Below are 18,055 nucleotides of genomic sequence, written 5' to 3'. Positions count from 1 at the left end.
ATGAATCCTCAACTTCAATAGATATTAATTACATTTCAGAAGAATCAAATAGTGAACCTCACCTCATCACACAAGCAGAACTGAGTGACCAAATTCATGACTTGTATTTGTCAAAAAGAACTTCTGGGTTCATGTCTTGAAGAATGGAATTTATTAAACAAGGATACTAAAATTTCAGTATATAGAAATTGAAATGAAGATTTGCTGAAATACTTGAAAGAGATGGTTTAATTTGTTCCTGTCATGATGTTAAGGGGTTAATGTCTGAACTGGATATTGACTATGTTATTTATGATCTGCATTTATTTATAGACTCATCAAAAAGAAGCTTAAAGGCACTGTTCTTCCATAACTTGAATAATTTTTCTTCTATACCAGTAGCACATGCTGTAGGAATAAAAGAAACGTATGAAAGTATATCAAACATTTTAAAAGCTTCAAGTATGACGAACACTCATGGTGAATCACTGCTGACCTGAAAGCGATAAGGCTTCTTCACAGTCTCCAGAGTGGCTTTACAAAATATATGCGTTTCTTGTGTTTGTGGGATAGTCGGGCTACAGATAAACAATACGCAGTGAAAGACTTGCCAAAAAGAAATCAGTTTATCCCAGGAAAGGAAAATGTCAATATTCCCCTTGTTGAAGCAAGATTGTATTATTTTACCACCTCTACACATAACTAGGCCTGATGAACAATTTCATAAAAGAATTAGCTAAATATAGAGAAGGCTGTAAATATTTATCTGAGGTTTTTTCACAATTAAATGAAGCGAAATTAAAAGAGGTAATATTCATTGGGCCACATAAAAAAAAACTAATTCGTGAAAATATATTTGACAGCAAACTGTATCGTAAAGAACTAGCAGCATGGAAGTCATTCAAAGATATCGTTAGTGCTTTTCTTAGAAACAGAAAAGCTGAAAACCATAATCAGCTTATAAATGAACTCTTAAAATTTAGGCTGCAGAATGTCATTGAAAATTCATTTTTACTTCCTAGTACAAGTAAAGTAAGTAGGAAGGAACATCGGTTCGAATTTGACTTCATTTTCTTTTTTTAACTCTTTTTTTTTTAATTTAAGTATATTGAATTATTGATGATTATTAACCTGTGATTCTAAAAAAAAAGTACAATAAATAATAATTCAATAATAATAATAAAAAAGAATAAAAATCAGAAGTTATTGGTGAAATAAAATTTTATGTACTATTAAAAATGTGTGTATGTAATTTAATAGGCGTACAAGGAAGTCGTGTGGTGTCTTCATCAGATTTTTTACTTTCTCATATGGACTTTTCCCTTTAAACTTGGGTGACATCAGCAATATCAAGAAATATTGCAGGTGGAACAACATTATCAAGGCACATGGGATTGGTCTATGATGAGTGACTGCTGCTGGATGATAAAAAGAGAACATTTCACTGAACACAAAAGGAAAAAAGAAATTAAGATAAACATAAATATCTGCAAAATAAAAGTAGGAATTTTAATTATAATTATTATTATTTTTGTATTGTGTTATTTAAGAAGTCTCAATATTTTAAAGCATTGATTCTCAAACTTTTTCGCCCTCTGCCCACATTGAGAATCAAAAATTTCTAGCACTCCCAAAATTTCTAAACTTACCATATGTTAAAAATAATAATTGCAATTGCTGTTTTAAAGATGTGCTCTTAAAAATGAAAAAAAAATCTTAAAAATGATAAAAATTCTTAAGATGTGCTCTTAAAGACAGCAATTGCAATTATCGTTTTTAAATGTGGCATATCCTATTTCGAAGTTGAAACTTACATTTTAGTTTGACATATCAGGAAAACGTAGTTTTTGCTTTTTTTTAATCAGCCATCGTCTGTATAGACCACCTGAATGTCCCCAATTTTCTGTGGGCCTTCTACTGCCCCCCCCCTGAAGGTCTCCAGCACCCACAAGGGGGTGTTATCGCCCACTTCGAAAAGAAAGTTTTAGAGGGTGAACTAAAAATCTGAGGGTGATGAAAAAATTGATTTTATTTTGAGATTCAGCATAAAAAATAGATTCTAATACACCTACTTTTATCTCGGTTTCGAGTTTTTTTTTTGTTCTGCGTGATTTTTCATCAGGCCATTTCACCTCCTACTGGACTCATTTATGCCTCAATGTATTTTATATTCATGTTTAAAAAAATAAGATTAATTCATACATTTTCAATAACTCTTCATTATGGACATTGTTAGGCTTTTCATGGGCTGTTCATGACCAATGCCAAATTTTTCTGATATCTTCTATATTGGAGTTAACAACAGTAAAACACTTTTTGAACATGGATTTTATTCTTCATACTTTCTGTTATTTTATTTTAAAGTATTTCCAATGATAATCAGTAACTGCAATAACCTGATTATTTATTTACAACTCATTTATATCAGCTTGTTGATAAATTTAAGATGATGTTTCATATACGTTTTTTGCATTACTTCAAAAATGTAAGTTTGCAGTTTGCAATCAGACTGAACACCTTTACATGCATACTAGTTTCACAAAGACAATCAGAAATGAAACAAAAAATGAATTTTTATTTTATTTTATTTTTTAACTGAAGATATAATAGTGAAAAATTATAAGATGGAAATACAAATATTAATTAAGAATTCACAAATTCTTTTTTGCACATCATCTCCTACATCTTCATGTTAGTGCAGTTTTTCCACAGAAGTAATTGCGGTAGTTTTTTAATTAAATGTGAATGCTAGTTTTTTTTTTCTAAAAGATATTGAGCTGTGAAACTCATTTGTTAGTTATTTATGGATTTAATAATATTTTCATACAATCAAAATTTTCAGGAAATAAACATGCATTTCTAATATGTGTAATTATCATGGGTGTAGGATACCTAAGAGTATTGTGGTTGATTGTAGTGATGATTTGTTTATTGATTAAAACTATAAAATTATATAAATGTAAAATCTTTAAATTTTAAAGTAGTATAAAAGAAAGATATCATCAGCTTAATAAGAAAATTTCCTAACTCCACTTTTTTCTTAAAATGGATTATTAATGCTATCCGATAAACTATTTTTATGACTTTTCTATGGTATAGTTGCCTAACTCCTAAAAAAATTATTTTGTATTAATATTTACTAAAAAAATTTGCCAAAATCCGTACCACACAGAATCCATATAAAAATAGTGTAACTCTCCATTATGTATAAAATTGCTTACATCCATTTAACAATAAAATGAACAGAAAAGTACCTATCTCCATTTTTAGGGTAGGATAGTTGAGGGGTAATTATTTTTTATATCTTCAACAATTTCAGCAGAAAGTATAAACCAAATTAGTTCCAAGTTAGAAGAAGTTAATGTCAGAAAAAGATCTAGAAACTCTAGAAAGTAGAAAGATATAGAAAAAGTAAAGTTAGGTTCTGACACTAGGTGGGATCAGAGAAACAAAACCTTATGAGAACAAGGTTGAGCATATGGAAGGAAAAAAGAAAATTTGAGCAGTGGAGTGGAACTGTGAAATTCAGAAGCCTTCAAAATTTATTTCTGAACCTTGTAATTGTAAGTTAGTAAAATAAAACACCTCATTTAAATTTAAAACATTAATTAATAATACTAGAAAACATATTTTTAAGAAATTTTTGTCTAAGATGTCTTGGATGAGAAGAAAATATACATTGAGGAATTGATGAAGAGTTGAAAGAACGTTAGGAATAAACAAAATTTTAAGAAGAAATTACTCAATGCACCTCTAACTTAAAAATTGAATTGAGGAAGTAAGGATGTGTAAAAAAAAGTTTGTTGGAACTTTAGGTTTAAAGCTTAGAAATGTTATTAACTGGATTAAAAGTGATAATTTGGCTGATAAATTGGTTAGTAAAGAAGAAGCAGAACAAATAATAAATAGAAAGAGTTTGTCAAAAAGAGCAAAATATAAAATCAGACATTTTCTGTAGAAATGTTTTTCAACTTTCGTCCTGAAATACCACTATTGTGTAGGGCTTCAAGTAAAAAGCTCTAAGTTTCTCTAATTCAAAATTTATAAAAATAATTATTGTAAAGTCAAAAATATTGCTGTTTCTGATAATTTTATTCTGAATTTGTTGACATGAATTTGTTGTTATTTAGACTAAAAAGAGATGATTGTGATATATGTATCTCCTAACTAAAAATTTAATAGAGGAGAAATATCAGCTCTGCTGGATAATAAAAGAAGCAAAAACTAAAAAAATAACTATAAAATTGCTGATAATGCAGTAACTTTTTCTATAGGGTTACAGTCAATTCTTCTAAATCTGAAAAGTAATACTTATAAATGTATTACAGAACAAAGTTAAAGAATGCATAATTTCATGGTATATAATGTACAAACAAAAGAAGGTTATTTTTACCTATGGAATGAAGCCAAAGGTGATCTTTTGTCACATTTATTTCCTGCCTTGTTGTTTACTTTTTAGAAAAGTAAAGTTTTTCTTTGTGTAAGTGGAGTGGACAAACAGATCTTTAGTGATGGTTGTACAGAACAGAACCGAAAGAGTGCATTTATCATATTAGTGCATTATTACATATTTCTGCAATTCATTGTGTCACCATTTTACATAAGTATTTAATGAAAAGGATATACCCAAATGGAGGTGGACTTCATACACTTATCTTTTTCTTGTGAGAAAAAGATAAGTAAATTCTACCGGCTGATTATATTTTAATTATTAGAAATGCAAGAAAAAAATACCATTGTGTGAAGTTGAGTACTTAACTCGCTTATTTTCCAAAAAACTTTTCCACTTATTACAATCCTACTTGTCCTGGGGAAGTAGTATAAGATCCAACTGCAACTGATGTAAAAATTATAAAATGTGAAAATAGTACAATTATAAACTAAGATACACTGGTACAGTATGGAATGATCTACTTTAAAGAACCAGAAAAGGAGCTGTTATTGAAATTAAACATTTAAGTGATCTACCTGAATTATATAACGCCAAAAGAGGAATATGAACATTTGAAAATATTGCTGCAAGGCCTTAATTAGGAGTATCACCAATTTTTCCTTAATTTACCTCATAACTGATAGTTTCTTGTTTTTATTATTTTATTAGAAAATACTATAGAGTAAATTAATAATAAAAAGTTCTAACATTTTTTCTTTCAGCTTAGGGTATCACTCAAGGGCTTTGTTTTTTTTATTTCTTTAATTTAACTGTTGGTTAACAATAACTATCTTTATATTGCTTTTTATATAATATTATTGTTATTGTTTACATAAACTGATTAAAAAACAAGCGGACTTACATTTTTAAAATGGTAATGTTTTTTAATTAAAAATTCTATTTTTTATTATAAGAGCAAAATAAAAAAAATTTTATTATTTCATGTAAGCTTCATTTTATCATGTACTTAATAATTTAAACAATTTACCTAACTCTGGTAGTTGTTCACAGATAAAATAACCAAGTATTAAGAGTTTTATTAAATTGAAAAGGTTTTTATACTTTATTCTGTAAATTTATCAGTTGTAGCAAATAACAAACAGTGTTTTGGCTGCGCCGTAAAATGATAGTTTTTGTAGATGGGCAGGTTTCTTATTAAGCTGACCATGCATAGTATGGTACATTTGGTTGTAGTTAGTTATAAGGTATTTGGTTAAAATATAATGAAGATAATATTAAGCAGAAAATTAACACTGTTCCAACCGAGTATTTGATAACTGGCAATTATAAACCGGTTTTGATATATGTTTTTATTTGTGTTTAATAATTTTTAGAGTAGCTTCAAGGTATTATTCAGACGTATTTATTTTACACCTTTTCTTTTATTAAAACAAAGATGTTGTTTCCTGTAGTTAAACTGGTTACCTGTGTAAAATAATAATCAGCGCTAAGTTTGTTAGGTTGCAATAAAGATTCAAGGGCAGTTTGTTTAGAGCAGGAAGTTTCTACACATTGACTTCAACTTTAAAGCAGTTCTCATACTTAATGGTTAGATGTATTATTAACATAAAAATAAAAGGAAAATAAATGCTCATGACTTTCTTTGAGTCATATTTTAGTTTTTCCCCTTCTTGTGCTGTTTAAAAAGTTACTTTGCCAATAATTTGAATGTTGCACATTATTAAAAAATAATTATTTTGAGGTTGTACACAGTATTGGAAAATTTAGTTTTTATTATGTTAGAAATGTAAAGATAAGTGATTTTAGTTCCATTAATTGTATGATTACTTAATTTTATTATATAACATGTAATATTACTTATATTACATAATGATCGAATTAGTATTAAGTAGAAGCTCAAATTCTATTTAAAAATAAAAGTACATCGATTTAGTTGGTGTGTGTATATAAGTCAAACTTAATTTTAAAGATATTTTATTAGTTTGAAGAAAAATCAACTATGTATAAGTTAAGTTTAAATTATTGTGACAGTTGTACTGATTAATCCACTACTGCACACTTTCATAATATATTTTATGAGAGTAGGTGTTAGACACCATTTGTGCCTGACTTTGCCAACAGTTGCTGTTATTTAATTTTATGTTTCCATTAAATAGTACTTAATTTATTTTTTTATTTGTAAATTTTATAAGCAGTATATAATATATAAAACCATGCCTCATTATATTTCAAGTATATATATTTTGGCAAAAAATAAAATACCACTGTGAAGTATCGCATTAATAAAGAAGATTGATAGTGAAATAAAATATATAAGTATTTTTAAAATTTCTTTGTTTAATATGTGCTTTGCAATCAGGAAAATGTGTGTTACCCTGAGTTAAAGAACCATGTAAAAATGTGTTGCATTAAAACTGACCAACTAAATAAAAATTTCAGCGAACATTTTATTTAACCAGCTTCAGAGGATGAGATGAATGATTTGTAGCGTAATACCATGTGTGGTCATACCTGACCAGGATTTGAACCCAGGACCTCCAAATGAAAGGCCAAGACACTACCACTCACACCACGGAGGCCAGCATTCTCCATGAGTTTAGAAATAAACTAATTAACAAATTATTTTCATTTATTCATAAAATACTTGGCAGTATTACAATCTGCATTTTAATAAATTTGTATAAAAATAGGTTATTGACTTCAGACATATAAGACAATTCTTGCTTTTTAAACTTCAACTTGGTTCTAAAATCTTGACTGGGATTTATGATGTGTATGTACATCTTTTTTTAATCATACAGATACAAAATTTATTTTCTTTTCTTTTCAAAAAACGTTTTGTCAATTCAGTGAGTTAAATACTTGTTTAAAAATTGTTAGGTAAAATTAAAAAAAAAAATGAGTTGAAGAATCATTGAGCTGGCTGCCATTTTGCAGTTATATGGATTAGTAATGAATGAGGTTTCCAAAGGTTATACTTCTCTTAATGTAAAATGTATTAAATGTTTACTTCCAATTTCCAAGTAATTCAGTTAAAGAGATATTTAGTGCCAAAAAAGAAATATTGAAATTATCTCCCTCCCTTCTTGATGACACAATTACTGACAAAGATATAACAAGAGATCATATCATTAATTTAGAACAGATAATTTAATAGATTTTATGATTGAATTTAAGAAAAAACAGGTTGTATAATTAACTTTTTCAATAATTGGTGCTAAATTAAAAGAAATGACAGCATATGAAGACTTTGATATTATAAAGTTTTGTTATGTAATTAAGGGTAACTCGTATTTCATCTGAACGGCCAATGTTTAGAAATTATTATGACCATTTTGTAACTTTTTCTAATCCAAGTATAATTTTTAATATTGAAAAAACAGTTACTGGTAAAATTATTTGTTTAATTTTTATAAATGAGAATTTTTATCAAACTTTATTAAAAAGAAAATTATAGACTTGAAACAAGCAGCACCAAATTAGGAGACAATTTAAGATTCATAGTACCTGATGAAGGTTTGGGTAGAACAACACACTTGTACAGAGAAAGATTGTGCATGTAACATCAACATTACCATCTCAACATCCATTATGGTGTTATTGTATGGTAAGGTTGTATGGTAAGGTTATTGTATGGTATTCAGAGGAAAGTTAGTGCATGTAGTGAATAGAAAGATTTGAATCTGTGGATAGTGTAAAGTGAATAATACCTTCGGGTGAAAACCCTCCAATTGTAACAGTATTAGTCATTAGGACTAGCAATTTAGTAGGTCATCACTTAGTGATATAAGCATTGAAAAAATTTGAGAAAGTTATTTTGGCAGCTTGGAAAATCTGTGTATAAATTTGCTTGTTAATGAATAGTAAAGAAAAGGGACTTTAATCTCACACAATATTAACTCTGTTATTGTTCAAGTTGTATCTACACAATTAACCTGAGAAACTGGATTTTCTGTTGGTATTCTCAGTGAGATCGACAAAATTAAAAACTTAGGCTGAATGATTTTCAAGGAAAAGCCATGAGTTATGTTTGGGCTTGTTCTCGGGCGATGTTAGTGTTAAAGCAACAGAAAATGTATTCATTAAAAATTAATTAAATTCCCAAAGTAAATATTTGGTTGTTATTGGGGAATACTAAATGGTAAGACCTATTTTCTCAATGTATCAGAAGATGTGGGAGTTCTGGAGACAATTACTAACTGTCATTCCATACTTTTTGAGAAAATTATGCAAGAACTGGATAGAGTGCCAAGATTCTCTCACCAACTGGTGGGATATAAAAATGAGAAATTTAATAGTGATAATGTTTTATAATAAGTTAAAATACACTTGCAATTATTTGATTTACTGTAATTGTATCTATATGAAAATTTTAATTACAAAATGATAAAATGAAAATTTACTAATTTTAGTATTTAAATACATTTATTATATTATTATAATTGTATATATCAATGCATAGAAAATGGTTACCTTGATTAAAGTTTACAAATCGTATTTAAAGTTAACAAAGTAAAAAAATTAGCAATCTCTTAATAAACTATTTGATTAATTTTAATTTTTGTGAGTTGTCAGGAATGAATTGGGATTAGAATTAAAAAAAACTAACAGCCAAATATAATTCATGGACAGCCTTTAATGTATTTATATTTTTACCTTCCTTATTTGTACTTGTAATGTTTTTAAAATATCTTAATTTTACATACAGAGTGTATAAAACAGATTAGTCAATGTAGTTTATTCCATATTGTGTCAACCCTTCCTGTTCAGAGTAAAAAAATTTATTTTGTCCAAACAGGAGATTTTTCATTGGAGATATTCAAGGTGTGGCTATTAAATATCAAGACTAATGCTGCTACAGAAGAACTGTGCATGCGTCAAATTTTCATACGGCCGACAGCTGTGTAATGTGAAGCCTTCTCTTTCGATTGTTGCCACTCCAGTATCTGTATGACATATTAGTCTGGCCATGGTTGTAGTTTGGATAACATCTGTTTTTTTTTTGTTTTGCCGAAAAAATGTTTCAGTAGAACAAAGAATTGTCGTGAAATTTCATTTGAAACTTGGAAAAACCGCTATTGAAACTTTCTTTTATTAAAAAAAGTATATAATATTGAATGTTTATCACATGTGCAGGTTTTTAGTGGTTTAAGCATTTCCAAGATGGCCAAGAAGACGTTGAAGATGTTGTCCGCCCAGGTCACCCTTCCATGTCAAAAACAGATAAAAATATTGAAAAAATTTGTAATCTGATTCGATCTGACCATCGGTTAACTATTCATGCCATTGCTGAAAAAACAATGCATAAGGAAAATTTTACATAACAATTTTAATATGCAAACAGTGCGAAAATGGTGCCTAAAATTCTCACAATCGAACAAAAAGAAGCCCGTGAAAATGTTTTCTGACATTTTGATTGCCATTGAAAATGACCCAAACTGCTGGGAAAGAGTGATAATATGTGATGAATCTTGGTTTTTCACTTATGATCCAGAAACTAAGCATCAATCCATGCATTGGAAGGCCCCCCCAACTCCTCTGAGAGCTAAAAAAGCTTGAATGAGCAAATCAAAATTCAAAGCGATGATTGTTTTTTTTATACACTGGGTTTCTGAAGGTCAAACTATTAATCAACATGAAGTTCTTGCTCAGCTCCATGAAAAATTAAGAAAAAAAAACGACCCGAATTATAGAAGAACAAGTTATGGGTTCTTCTTCAGGACAACACACTGGTTCAGTATTGTCTGTCAAGACGTTTCTTGCAAAGTATACATCCACCTTATTTGCCTCACTTCGCACCATGTGACTTATGTGTTCCCCAAGGTCAAATCTGTCTTAAAAGGAACTAGATTTTAGATCGTTGAAGCTGTGAAAGAAAAGGCGGCACACGTCATGAAAGAGCTCACAAAAGAAGACACCCAGTACTGTTTCGAAAATGGGAAATTTGCATGGAGCGTTGTAGGGATAGAGGAGTGGTGTATATTGAAGGGGACATTAACTAAATATGTATAAATTTAAAATAAAATATTTTACAGCATTATTCTATTTAATAGTCACACCTTGTATAATGGTAACTTGGTACCAGTTCTTGATACCAGCTCTGATGGTTGAAATATTTTACAACAGTTTTTTTGGAAACCTACTACTGTTATTGTTAAACAGTTTTGTTTTATTCTTGGAGTTACTATGTAAGCTTTTAAGTAAACAGATAAAACTAAATTATATCTTTCAGTTTTTTATGTTACTGTTCAGGAGTTTGTGTTAGTATATTAAATTATATCTTCAGAATCAAACATTAAATACATTGAAAGATTTCAGAGTATTTTATTGTGTTATTTATATTTTGTAAAATACATAATTTGTTCAATAAGGGATTCAGTTTATTCGTTGTTAGTTTCAGTTTTCATTATTGAATCTCTTAATAGTGCACAGTAATTTTTTTAATTTTTATTGTATATAAAAAGTTAAAATACATAATATTAGACTGATTTTCTTTCCTTTTAATTGTAATCAATAAATATAACTTGATTATATCATAATTTTTAATTGGCTGGAGTTAACAAATTTTATTTATTCATTTTATGTTGATGAAAATTATTTACTTGTATAAGAGTAATATATAGAATTATAGACATCCTTTTATAACCAGCTTGATATACATGATAAGAAGCAGTTAACTGGTAATTAAAAAAATATCAGTATCTTAAAAAATTTTTATTTTTTATTGTAAAAATTGTAAATAACTGGAAGATGAATGGTATGTAAGATGGAAGAGTATTTTGTATAGATGTTATATAGTTATAATGTTTACTTGCTTCCTTCAAAGTATTGCCATTTAATTTGCTTATTGTTACTTTAAATCCAGACATAGGTATATGTTAAAATTATTTCAAATATAGGCGTTTCATCATTTATAAGTATTATAAGCTGATTAAATTATGATCAACCATAATTTATTATATTTATCATAATTTCTTCTTTTTTTATTCAATATTAAGTGAATATTAAATAAGTCAGTCATATATGGAGAATTGTGGGTTGTCCATCAAGTAACATACTTTCTACTATTACAAAGGCAAGGTAAACAAATTGTGATGAAAAATTTATAAATCATTAAATAAACAAAAAAAGATAACATTTGAAAATCAAATAATTGTTGAAACTTTTACATATGGTCTTATTTTTACATTTATTACACTGATTCAGTTTATTTTTGTATGTGTCATTATCTAGTAATATTTATAAAATTATAGGTTAAGTAATAAAGTTTTTGTGGTGGTAGTTCAGAAAAGATAATTTTTTCAAATTGATTTTACAGATAAAAAGGTTTTTGATTGAATATTTATATTTTTTCCTATAATTTAGTCTCGTGTAGCTCAAGAGACAATTATAATTTGAATGATACTTTTAAAAATGCTTAAGATTTCTTGGTATAGATATTTTATATTTGCTGTGTTGAAATCGAATTTGAATATTGAGGAAAACAGCCTGATTATTAAAAAAAATCCTTCTGAAATTAAAGAGCTTCTCAAGAAAGGTCGTAATTTTCAAAGGAATCTTTCTAGTAACAGTAATGCACGGTATTAACCACTTAGGCTTGTATTTAAATGCCCCAGTTTCTATGTTTCAAGCGGTATTTAAATTTACAGTATGAACAGATTTTCATACCGTGTTACAAAAAGATTAATGTCTCAAAAGTTATTCACAATAAAGTAATGAAATTTTCTAAGTTACTCACCAATGATATTGAGATGCCCTCAATACAAGCAACTCTGCTTTCCTAATAAAGTTGTACTGTAAGTTAGTTAGTAATAGTTAATAAATAATATACAGCAAGTAGTTACCTAATCATAAAAAATAACAAAAATGCATCTAATATACTTTCAAAATGTTTTTGAGGGCCATACTCTCCTGTGAAAGGGATTTTTTGTCCTATATACTGCGCACTTATCTCACTGAAGATCAGCGTCTTCAGCTGTCACTGTGACAAGTGCATTTCCTTTTTCCCCATTATCACTCTTGACATCATATGATACAAACTCTTCTTGAGCATAATCAGTTTCACTATTGTCACTAAATATATTGTTAACACTATTTCCACTATCATCTAAAGCCTCAATAATCTCGTCACTCGCCAAAGAACGCGAAGACCTGGCCATTATTCAGGGTCACTGCATTACACTCTACTTTGAACTGAGTAAATCCCCTTATGGCAACAATACTATCAAATTTTACTTTATCAAAATGAAAAATGAAAGTTAGAACCTTCAAAGATATAAAACTAGAGAAAACCCTCAATACAAGCAACTATGCATTCCTAATAAAGTAATATATAGATGTCAAAAGATGGCATGAGCACCAAGGATTAGGATTAGATATTTATAACGAATAATCTTTCAATAAGTGAAGGTTATGAGTTAAATCATAGATGGTAGTGTAGGTGTGTATGCTTCTGGCAGCTGTGAAGAAATATCTGAATACAAACCCACAGAGTGCATATGAGTGCAGTTATTATAACTCAGTGCATGGATCGTATAGGTGTACGTTGCACCACCGTAAGGAAAGGAAAATGACTGATGTACCCATACATGTTCTGCCAAGCAGTGGGGTTAACAATCTTAGTTGCTTTTATTGGCTAACTAACTGGCAGATGTAGTAGTAGTATTCGTCAGGCCACTGAATTCTCATTTAAGTGATTCTTTGTTGCATCCTAGTAATTTTGTTTTATAATGAACAATAAACAAATTTGCTGTATTGAGATTGCCATTAGCTGATACATGGTATTATATACATTCTTTTACATATTACTTAAATCTTTATTTGCTATTATGTTATTAAGGTGATTTTATTGTTTAGTAGAAAGTATGATTGTGTATAATGTATTATCTGCATAAGTTTTAAGTTATTATTAAGCCTGGTTTGTATATCATAAGTTTGTAATCATGCTTTTATTTTCTTATCTTGTTTGTTGTGCAAACTTGGATTGTAAAATAAATTATATTTATGAAGAACTTATCTTTTCAGAATGCATGCAATTAAAATTTAAATATATAAGCAATATATTTTTGTTGTGACTACTAAAAATGTAACAAAGTAGTATGAGTTACTGTGAAACCTTTTATGGTATGATGTTTTCAAGGTCTCTTTGGCAAGCCATTTTAATTGAAATTTAGTACTATGCTATTGCTTAAAAATGATATATTGTGATATTTCCTTGTGAATTATAAAAATCACATTGAATAAATTGTCATATTTATATATGAAATGAATTCCCTTAGCGTAATGAATTATTCTAATTCTCATCCCTTAAGTATGACTTTTGATAGTCTGTTGAAATACATCAACAGCCAAAGCAAAACAGTGGATACACATACTTTGTTACTGTTCATCTTTTGTTCATACTGGTAAAGCCGCAGTCTATGATGTGTTATGTAACTCATTGTTGATCACACCTAAAAAAAAGTCATGATTAATTTTTTTTTTTTAATGGAAGTCAATATTCTCTAACACTTTATTTTAAAAAGTCCACCTAAGCAGCATCTAATAATAATTATAAAAAAAGAAAATTATAATCATACAGTGTCGGACTGTAATAATGATTAAAATTGATTGTAAAATGGTAAGGAAGAGTTAGAGGTCAATCCAAAGCTCATGAAGGGTGTTGAAAAAAAATGTGGGTGGGACACATAACAAAGTGCAACCCCATCTGTGAGTTGTGCAAAGGCTTTCTTGAGGCAAGTGAAAGATTTTCAACCTTCCCACTACAACCTGAACTTTGTACTGTATAATTTACCTTATTTTCAGATTTTCAGCAAGATTAAGTTATATGTATATTTTTAATTCCAGTATCTAAGGGATGTACGATAAACTATTTAAAATATTAATTTTCTACATTCTAGTATACAGTTATATTATGTGTAGATGATACAAACTTTGTTCTTACTGTTTTACTATATCGTTACCAGTTTTACTGTCATTGTTGGATCTTATTTTCTCCAGTTTTCCTGTATCTCCATTTGATGATTCTATTCTAAATGTTATTAGTGTAATGCATGGAATTAAAAGCAGTGTGATTTCAGTTGTAAAAAAATTATAGCAAATATTATTGATATTAGTTTTATTATACCTTCTATATAACTAGTAAAATTAATGGAGCAAAAAATTAATATTTACAAAATAAGTTTATTTGCTAATATATTGATATTAGCAAATAAACTTATTTTGCAATCTTATTTACAATTTTTCTTATCTTATTTTACAATGTAGGAAGAAGTATTGTAGCGCCACAAAAATTTACATAAGTAGCTGTTCAACAAAGTTTTATTGTGATTGTTTTGTTTATGTTGAGGTTTGGCAGACCTCCATAATCTTTCAATGGTTTTTGTGTTTACCTGATGTTGGAACAAAAATTTTCAGTTTGATTGTAAATAGAATGTCGTCAATATTGATTATGGTTTATGTTGTGAACCAAAAGCTACCCAAACAGTTTGTATTAAGTTACGGCTATGATCTGGGACCCCAAATAGAAAACAAGTTTTTATTTTCCTGCTTATTCTGCAGAATCTATAATTTCCCAACATTATATTTATTTTTGTTAACAGTGATTCATCTATATTGACAAATTTACTTGGACCTCTATAGTACTAAAATTTACAAATGCACACAAACCCGTCATAAACAATCGTTCAATTCTACAGTCATGTTATTACCAAAACAAAGTTATCTTTCACAGAATTTATTGGTTTTCAGTTTGAAGAATTATGCATATTTTCATTTTAAAACGACTGAATAATCATGGATTTGAACACATTCGCACATTTACAAGGCATGTATGTTAATATCATCTCCATAACTGTCTTTGTATGCCAAACTGTTGAAAAAAATCTTAACGCATTGATTTTGTCATGGCTTGATCATGGAGATTGAAAATTGTTGACTTAAATCCATTAACCCCTAACTGTAACTAAAAAATTTTAATTGCTGTATGTATAATTTACTTATTTTATTGAATAAAGTAGACTTCTAAATTTGTTTTTAATCAAATAGATAGCATTGTTATTTTAAAGAGTAAACACATAACATTAATTACTTGAAACAGTTTGCTTAATATTAGTCTCCTAAATAACTGTATATTAAAGTATTATGCATTAAGTAATTCAAACACTGTATGATAATAGTAAAAAAGATTTATTTTTTAGTAGTTAGCTTAAATTGAAGTTTCGTGGTCGGAGACAACAGTTAATGAAAATGTGTTGTTTTTTTTCATTAGTTGTCATTACCTTTTTTGTATTTATCAGTTACACAGAATCCCTACTGAGGCATTTTTACACGAAATTTGTGTCTACTGGCCATCAAGTAGGTAAAATATATAATTTGTATATTTTATGTTAATTAGATATTCTCTTTTATTGCGATTAGATATTATAGAAGACGGTTAATATAATTATTCTGTTTAGTAGTTACATAATTTTTTGTTCATAAAACCTGTTTATTTTTACTTCATACTATGCATATTTGATTGTTTTGTCAAATTAACCTATAGGTTTATTAAATTAAGTAGCTATGAAAATCTGTTTTGAAGGATTAGCTGTGCTGTTTCCTAGTGATATTATCCTCTTAGTTGTAATTCATGAATACATGGAAAAATTTAAGTATGTCCATCTGTGTTGTTCTTCTGGGTACCAGATCTTATTTATTGCTGTAAAGGTATTAAACTTCCATAAAAATATGTATATTTCATACTTGAATTGTTTCCAATTTTATTTACACAAGTTATTATTTTTTCAAAAATCTTTTATTAACATAAATCCATGTGTGCAAATCACAAAAGATTTCTGTGAAAGTGGTATCCTGTAGAAAAATGAGTTTTAATTTGTTCATTGTGGGAGATGAAAATTGTTTTCATATTAAACAACGCTATTTCACCCCGGATCAAAATTAAGTAAACATCTTTGTCAACAATATTTATCCATTTAAAATGTTATATAGCTGATTTCTCTTGAACAGTAATTTAATTTTGATAAAAGAAATACAACTGTTAAACTTAATTTGTTTACCAATATATTAGGTAAAGTGAATGAATCATAGGCACAAAATATTATTACATGAAAAATCATGCTGTAAAATAGGATATATTGTTTATGTTTTACTGCTCGCCCAATAATGGAGTTATCTAGATTAAATTTATGACTAAAACCATCTTAAAAATGCAGCAGTTATTGAGTTTTAGTGAGTATCAGCTCAAATAAACATTTTGATTATATATAAAAACTAAAGAATAAAATGTTAGTTATATTTGTACATGATCTTTTCATACTTATAAGTATTATCTTAATAAGCTTATCATTTCCTCCCTGGAAGAAGCATTTCAATCTTGTGCAAAGCTGATTTTCCAAAGTGATCAACTTGTCTGCTCACAGCTCTTCTTAAAGCTATGGTTAGGATTCCTCAATTGCTCTCAAAATTGAGATGTTAAAAACAGGGAAGTTTTATTAGCTGTATTAGGTTAATGTTGTTGTGAACTAAAGTTTACTGCATCTCTTGATCTTTATTTTGTCTTCAGCTGTCGCTATTCATTTTCAATATTAGATACATGAACTAAAACTGGACCTTCCATGTTCGAGAATGCACTATCATTATTATTTCTTGCAGAAACATTAGTTAATTTGTTGTGAGAATTGATAAATGTTTCTGCATTAAACTATGCCACTTCACTTTGGATCAGAATTATATAAATATTTGTCAACAATTTTTAATCACTTAAAAAATATACATTTGAATGAAACCTAGTGAGCAGTCATTTTGAGAATTTCATGATTTTTTTGAAGATTGAAAATGTAGAACCATGACTTACGTTCAATTTATTTTCAGTTTTATCAGTTACTAGGGAATTAGTTCTTTCCCATGCAAGTGAAAGTATAGTGATCATTCAAAAATGGGATATTTGTTTGTTTTTTTGCATATCTTTATTTTTTTGGGGGGTCCAAATAGTTCATCTAGGCCAAAAAACATGTATGTAAGTCACACAGCTTTTGGTTTGGCTTTATAACTCAGGATTGACCACACTAATTTTTTTCAAATTTCGCTCAAATATTTCTGTCTATGGGATGGGCATTGATCATATTAATTTTCTTTACAAAATTCTTTTAAAGGGAGGGGATATCATGAAAAAATCAATTTTGATTTCTTCAAATGCAGTTTACAGAAAATTTTAAGGAAATTTGTTACCTGCAATGAATATATAAGTATCCAAAAATGTTTTCAAAAGATCAACCCACACCTCTTAAAATTGAAATATATATGTTTTTTGTCAATTTGCTCATTTCCCAAATAATTTTCAAATGTTTTTTTGAAAGTTTGTACTTCACTTATATAAAACCATCAAGAAATGTCTTCAATTTGTTTAAATTATAGACCCCAGACCTAAAATGCAGAAAAATGTTTTAAAAATTAATTTTTTTCTTATTTAACCTTTATTTAAGGGGGGGGGGGTAGATTTAGAGAAAGAAAATTTATTAATATAGGAAATTATGTATGGATATTTTTTTAGAAAAAGTTGTTTTTAGATTTATTCCCCATCTGTAATCTCCAAATCAATATAAATAATTTATCCATCAGCTTTGATATTGACCTTGGTCTTCATTTTAGAGAAAAATTTAAACTTAAAATGATTTCTCCATTTAT

General features: G+C 28.2%; 1 protein-coding gene across 2 annotated transcripts in view; it reads left to right on the top strand.

Moving 5' to 3' along the window:
- Cals (calsyntenin 1) overlaps positions 1-18,055 on the top strand; it is a 132,124-nt gene that overhangs the window by 31,408 nt on the left and 82,661 nt on the right. The window lies entirely within an intron of this gene.

Source organism: Lycorma delicatula, chromosome 1 (genome assembly GCF_047948215.1).
Source record: "Lycorma delicatula isolate Av1 chromosome 1, ASM4794821v1, whole genome shotgun sequence".
In the NCBI taxonomy this organism is placed as follows: Eukaryota; Metazoa; Arthropoda; class Insecta; order Hemiptera; family Fulgoridae; genus Lycorma; species Lycorma delicatula.
The sequence above is the reverse complement of the archived record's forward strand: the minus strand, read 5'-3'. Positions and strand labels throughout refer to the sequence as shown.